Source organism: Haemaphysalis longicornis, unplaced genomic scaffold (assembly GCF_048455015.1).
Source record: "Haemaphysalis longicornis isolate Haplotype H1 unplaced genomic scaffold, Haemaphysalis longicornis Haplotype H1 scaffold_1, whole genome shotgun sequence".
In the NCBI taxonomy this organism is placed as follows: domain Eukaryota; kingdom Metazoa; phylum Arthropoda; class Arachnida; order Ixodida; family Ixodidae; genus Haemaphysalis; species Haemaphysalis longicornis.
In genome coordinates, this window is record NW_027526203.1 from 204,453,258 (window position 1) to 204,460,684 (window position 7,427).

Here is a 7,427-nt window from a genome sequence, read left to right on the forward strand (position 1 = left end):
GTGATGCGGGGAAGTACTGCGGCGCTGGCCCATTCGTAACACCGCATTATGTGCGACCTCACGTGAGCGCGCAGCGTAATTTGGACCTCTCGCATGAATACTTCCTTTCACACGTTTGAGAAATGCGAGAAGGTGTAAAAGCTCTGGGTTGAGGAGACAAAAAGAGCAAACTCTAAGAGTGCCGGGGCCGGTCGACGCGAGGCAATAGGTCATAGGCGAGCGAGTACGGCAGTTGCACAACGGCTGATTTCCTGGTCGCGACGGCTGCAGGAAGCTCTCGGTCGACTCTACGAGCACGGGAGACGCGAGTATGGCCTACGTTAGACGATACGCTCTTGACGCGGCTGGTCGGTGCGTCGGCGCACGAACGAGTACCGAGATAAAACGTCCCATGTGTACGTTGTCTTTTGGACACACCGACGCCGTACAATTTGTTTCGGGATAGTTCTAACAAAACATCGGTTCCCGCTGTTTTTTAAAACCACGCGCTTCCGGTAGGACAGCAGGCGGATATTCCTAATTGTTTACAACTCCACGCTGAACCGATTATAACAAGTGACGAATAATTAACTCAATGTAGTTATACCCATTGCTATATTAGAGAGTTTTAGCATAGCGGCTTCCGTACGCTACGCTAAGGTTAGCGGGTAGCGGGACCCGACTGCGCATGCGCGCGCTCGTTCCGGCACCGGGAGGACCGTCGACCCACGCTTCGTTACCGTTATAGTGAACTAGAATACTTGGCTAGTGGAAAAAAATCGCGCCAATCCACCCCGTGAATGTGGTTGGAAAGCAAAGCTGTAAACGGCACCCATAACGATTACTCATGCGACGTCACTTAAAATCACTCACATCGCTCTACGAATAGTAAAACCACAGAGAAGTGAAATGCACTTAACCACACCATTTATTACTCCAAAGAGATATTATTGGTAAGTTTAAATCAATGCATGATGCATAAACGGTGTTTGGTTGAGTTGTATTGGTGTAGCAAGAGTGGAAACTCTTTTTATAAAATCAAAGTAAGCTCCAACACGGTGTTAGATGATCTGACTTCTCCGTCTCTGCGCCGCGGACGGAGGCGATGAGACTTGCGGCTGAGAAGGAGGAGGAAGAAATACTTCTGTTCAGATTTCTGACCGGCCCAGAGTGCAGCCGTGGGGAGTGATTCCTTCTTCTGTGGGGCCCGTATGCAGTCCGCGCGGCCTGTGTTCTGTCCACCCGCTGAAGCTGGGTAGTAGAGAGGGCCTGGACAGCAGCATCTCCCATTGCTCTTGTTGGGTAGTTGACGGAAAGAGAGGAGGGTGCTCAGGGCTAAAGTCGCACACCCCGATTACGGGGTGGAGTATTCCTACTTCTGGGAAAAATTTACATTCAGCGTCGTAGCAATTCGGATGCATTACGTGAAGACGCGTAGGCTCTGGGAAGGTGCCCTGATTTTATGAGCCGTACGGTAGTTTGTTGTTCTCTGGAAAGGTCAGGGTAAGGCGAAGGTACGGTCTGTCTCAGAAGGCGATAATGCTGAATTATCTCCCTGGACGTGACAAGCGGGTGACTGTCCTCGTGCAGCTCCATAGCACGGGAGGTAAAAGCGCAGGCTTGTTGGGTGGGCGTATTTGTAGCCCTCCATTGAAGCGTGAGGCGGTGTCCAAATGAGCTGAATGGAACCGTTTGGGGAGTGGTTTTTAGCACGCACAGTGCAGGTCAGGACACCCATCCCGACTGGTAATTCCAGTAGGCTTGCTGGGAATCGGTGACTACCCTCCGAACCCCTGTTTGAGTGAGAGCCAAGGTGATGGCTGCCTCTTCTGCTGCCGTGATTTGTTGGGTCGTAAGCGAGGTACACGCAAGGAGGTTGGTTCTGGAGGTAGCCACGATGATGGCGTATTGCTGCCCTCGATATTTGCAGGCGTCTGTGTACATAACTGCGTGATCCCCACCGAGGGCGATGTGTAGGGGTTCATGGGACCCTCGTCATGTGAGGGGTTCATATTTCTAACCAAAGGGAGCATCTTTAGTTTTAGACGCCAAGAGTCTGGGAGTACGTCAAGCGGAGTGACATTCTGGGCTGCCCAGCCAATCTGGTGAAGCATGCGGTTACCCACCGCAGTTCTGAGTCGGACCTTCTGGTTAGAAAGATGGCCTTCTATCAGCTCTTCCACCGTGTTGTGGAGCCCGTGCTAAGCAGCCTCAGTGTGGACACATTCATGAGAAGACCAATGGCCTGCTCAACCGCCTTTCTAATCATTATATAAAGCATCTCTATGTCTTCCTCGTCGAGAAGAAGATAGGGGTTCGTCGTAAGTAACTCTGGAGAGGACAAAAGCTTCAATTAATCGAAAGGTACAGGATTCTTATAGGCCTCGGTTCTTGGTGGCAACTCGCCTGATCATGTGTATGATTAGATTAATGCTGTTTTTGAGGCGCTGCAAGGAGACGTCACTCTTGGTGTTGGACTGGAAATGTAGGCCCAGGATCTTGATGCTGGGGTTTGGAGTGATGGCCTGGTCATCAAGGAGTATTTGAATTTATTCCTTGATTTGGCGTGAGGGCGGACGACAAGGAGCTGTGATTTTTTACGTGAACACTGGAGGCCACAGGCTTTAGCACATTGGCGCACTAAAAGTGAGATGCCATGGATTGGTGTAAGCTTCCTTTAATTTTTGTAACTCTTAGCACATGAGCAAGGTGCGCACAGGGCCGCTAGACGGGCGTGAGTGGTCGCGTGACGCTTTCACGTGGCATTCAGCAAGAGGGCAGGGGGTAAACCCGTATATGTGCTTGGTGAGTACACCATTTGTCTTCCCGTGTTTGCGTGGGCTCGTAGCTGAATCGGTAAGACAACGGGCTCTCGCTTTGTTAGTCTATTAGTTCCAGGTTCGATTCCCGGCGGTGCCAGTGAATTCTTTTATTTGTTCGCTGGAGTTTTCTGGTGACACCAACGGTCGCGAAAGAACCCTTGGGGGGTAGAGGTAGAAAGCTTTGCTTTAAAAGCGGCGCCTTCCCCCCACAGCGCCCTTGGAGCTGAACTTGTTAACCGCAGCGCGTGGCGCTGGTGTGCGCCGCCCGAAGAGATCCCGAGGCGGCGCGCGTTGCCGCTATGCTGCTGTTGAGTAATTCATGTTCCGTTGTGATGTTTCTTAAGCCGCTGCACATGATTGTCTGCAATTGCAAGAGCAGCATAGACGGCACTACGCTGATCTTTAAATGTTCTTGGTTCTTTCTTTTATTTGTAATTTGGAGAGGGCATATGCTTGCGGCGGTCTGTTATTTCCGAAGGGCCATGGCCCATGCAGTTTCAAAGGATAGTGCAATAGCGTGTTGTGGGACTGTACCAGTAATAAATTTATGTCATTGCTAAATATTTTATATTTGCGATTTGTTTCAGCCTGCTTTTGTTTGTTGATTTCCTAACTATTTCACAATATCTTACGTTCGCAAGACGAGGGCAGCACATTTTATGAACTTGTGGATTTGTAACATGGTAATTGTGTTATGTTAATGAATAGCCAGCGTACCAATGAACTGTACAGTTGTAAAATGATCGCGCTATAAAGTGTGCGTGCCGTATGGTGCCTTTCCGAGACCTACAGTTGCGAATGTTGATGCTTTTCGCTCGAGTGAAGTTATTAAAAGCATATCGTGTGTGTTGTGTGGATTAGTGCACTGTAAGTTCCTGGGCTAGGTGGCACGCATTTTCTCGGGCCCGGGCGGGGCTCGGCCTTCAACAAATTTTTTTCGGGCCGTGCTGGCCCGGGCGCATGCACGCAGTACGTGTCTGAAGCCCGGCAGTCATGCGCGCAAATTCGTTATTGTTTATAGCAACAAGTTTGCTCATTGAATGAGGTTAAATGAAAAAAAAATCGAAGTCGAAGTCACTGCAGCTTCGATGAAAATATATTTCGCCGATATACCAGAAATTCTTTTTATGTGTCCGGAACGGTCGAACCGGACACAGAAAAAGAATTTCTGGTATATCGGCGGAATATATTTTCATCGAAGCTGCAGTGACTTCGACTTCGATTTTTTTTTCATTTAAACTCATTCAATGACCGTTCTTGGCTTTCCAAGGGCACGTCAAACGCTTAAATAGTTATCAGCGGCTTCCTACCAGCACGCCGGTCACGTTGATACCACCCACGTCGACCTCGGTCCACATATTCGGCCAAAATCACCAGCGGAAGAACTGACCCCGCCGGCGGCCACCGCTAGGCCTACTGCCGAGCTGGCTGCCGCCGCCGCCGCCGCGCCGGTTCTACCGGCGCAGAACCAACACCCAGCTGCCACCATGCATCCGGCGCAGATCAACACCGTCTCCTCCGCCGCCGCGCCTGTTCTCCCGGCGCAGAATCAACACCTAGCTGCCACCATTCACCCGGCGCAGATCAACACCGCCACAGCCGCCGCCGCGCCGGTTCTCCCGGCGCAGAACCACCACCCAGCTGCCACCATGCATCCGGCGCAGATCAACACCGCACCTGCCGCCACGCACACGGCTACGGAAACCGCGATGGAGTTCGACACTCTCAGCGGACGCACAATCCCGCCACCAGGCCCCTGGAAGCAGATTCTACGAGAGCGCCGAAACCTCAAACAACAAGCAGCGCCACCCACATCCCCGTTTCCTGTGCCATGCACCCAACAAACCACTCCAAGAAGCACACCGACGCCACGACTACCTGATAAAGACTATAAAGTGATCTACCGACCACGCACAGGACTTCGTGTAGCTGCCTATAATGGCCGACAAATGACCCAAAGCATACAACAGGCAAGTAAAATCCCGGAGCACGTGTTCAACGCTTATGTAACGATACAACCGCAAGCGTTGCAAAATCTAATTGTCGCGAGCACGCCCGACGAAAACTGCGCCATGGCACTTTCTGAAGTTAGTACACTACAGCTTGGTGCAGCAGCCTACGAAGTGCTACCCTACCTAAAGCCACCTCCAGGTACGGTTCGTGGAGTGATTCATGGATTGGACCAGGGCACCACGACGGAACAGTTACCCTACATTCTCGCATCCAATGGACCCCGTATACTGCATGCACGAATGTTGGGCACCTCCACCTCTGCCGTCGTAACTTTTGAAGGACCACATGTACCTTTCTACATCAAGGCCTACGGTCTCTTCACGCGATGCCGCCCGTATCGACAAACTGTGCAGTGCTGTTCTCTGTGTGGTGAACTTGGACACAGACAGGACGTTTGTCCTAACCCTGATGCGCCTGTATGCGCCCAGTGCCACGCCAGAAACCCCACACCTGGTCATGAGTGTACACCTACTTGCCAACTCTGCGGCCTAGATCACCCCACGGCCAGCAAGGACTGCCGCAGAAAACTCCGCCCTCCGCCTCCACCTGTCCGGGTCCGGGAACGAGCATCCGCCAAGCAGCAGACCTTCCATAAACCGCCGGATCGTCAAACCCAGTCGATGCCTCAACCACAGAACGTTCATCGCCCAGCACAAACCCAGGTGAGCTGGTCAGCTGTTGTCACCTCACAGCCCACTGCTCTTGACCAATTCCCCTACCTGCCCACACACCCCAACCAACCCCCTACCTCCGTTACCGACACCCGCATCCACACCCTCGAAGAAGAAAACGCGCGCCTACGCCAACAGCTGGAAGCTACGGAAAAGCGCACTGCCACCTTAGAACAGCGCATTCACGAGCTGCTAACTAAAATAGAACTCTTGACTTTACCACGTCAAGAAGTCACAACAGCACCCTCTGCACCGCAAGTACCCATGCCCACAATCGCTGCCAACATGCAAGGCCCCTCCCTTCCCTCTTCGGATGTAGGACGCATAGAAACACTTATACGTGAAATGGGCAACCAGTTCAACAGCCGTTTTGCTGCCCTAGAAGAACGCCTTGTCGCCATCGAAGAAACGGAACGCCAAGCCCATAAAAAGCCCAAACAACACACCGCTCCCCAAGACCCCAACAACGCAACCCCTAACCTCCCATCCGACGATGACACCTTCTAATCCACCTATGCACGACTCAACGCCTCCGTCCTCGCTACTTGTATGGCAATGGAACTGTCGATCGTACCGAAGCAAGCAAGCCTCACTCCTTCCACTTACACAGCAAAATTCACCTGACATCATTGCCCTACAAGAAACTGACACCGACCACATTGCATTACGAGGATACACAGCATACACCACAGACCCCAAATCCAGAACGGCCATCCTAGTCCAAGCTTCCCAAACGGCACAGGCACATACCCTTCCCACCACAATAGACTACACATTCATCGAACTGCTGCCCCGGCGGAAGTCCCATACCAGCCTTTACATTCTAAATATATACAGCTCACTCACCTCATCCCTCTCTGGAATTGACCGACTACTAAAACACGTACGCCAACGCACCAAAGGACATAAACTCGTTGTCCTCGGAGACTTCAATGCTCCGCACACAGCTTGGGGTTATCTGAGGAATAACCGGAAAGGAACTCGGCTTCAAGAAGCCGCTCAACAAAATAATCTCTGCCTCTGCAATACCTACGGCACCCCCCCCCCCGCATCGGCAACAGTGTTTCAAGAGACACCTCCCCTGACCTCACGTTCACCTATAACATCAACGATGCCATGTGGTCCTGTCTGGAAGAAACCTTAGGCAGTGATCACTACATCATCCAACTTTAAATCCCACACCGCAAAAACAATCAGCAGCGAATCGGCACGGCCAAACTGACAGATTGGAAAAAATTTCGTGAAAACTCCCCCACCGATCCCATCGACGATATAGAATAATGGACCGCACAGCTCCTCACAGAAGCCTCGAAACATACCAAAGAGTTAGCGCGAACTGAAGATAACCCAGCCATTGATGCCCACCTGTTACACCTCTGGGAAGCCCGAAACGGACTCCTTAAACGATGGAGAAAACGCAAGACAAACCGTAAGCTCCGGATTCGCATCGCCAAACTCACGGTCGAAGCAGAAACTTACGCTCGTAATTTAAGTCAACAAAACTGGTCGGAGTTTTGCAATAAACTTCAAGGAACCCTGGGAACCCGTCGCACCTGGCATCTTCTCCGCTCCCTCATGGGAACAAAAGAATCCAAATCGACGACGGCGCATCAACTACGTAGACTGATACACAGCCATCCGGGCACTGAGCAAGACCTCATACAAGAACTAGAGAAACCCCTCAAAGCAACATCGGCAAACCAAATGCAAGTTATCCCACCATACACCGGTACCCCCAATCTAGAGTTAGATGAACCTTTTTCAATAGCCGAAATGGAAGCCGCAGTTCGTAACCTCACAAGAAACACCACCCCAGGAAAAGACAAAATTCCGAACAAACTACTTCGCAACCTCGACCCAATAGCCCTCGAAAGCCTACTACAGTACATAAACAATCAATGGACATCTGGCTCCCTACCACCACAATGGAAACACGCAGAAA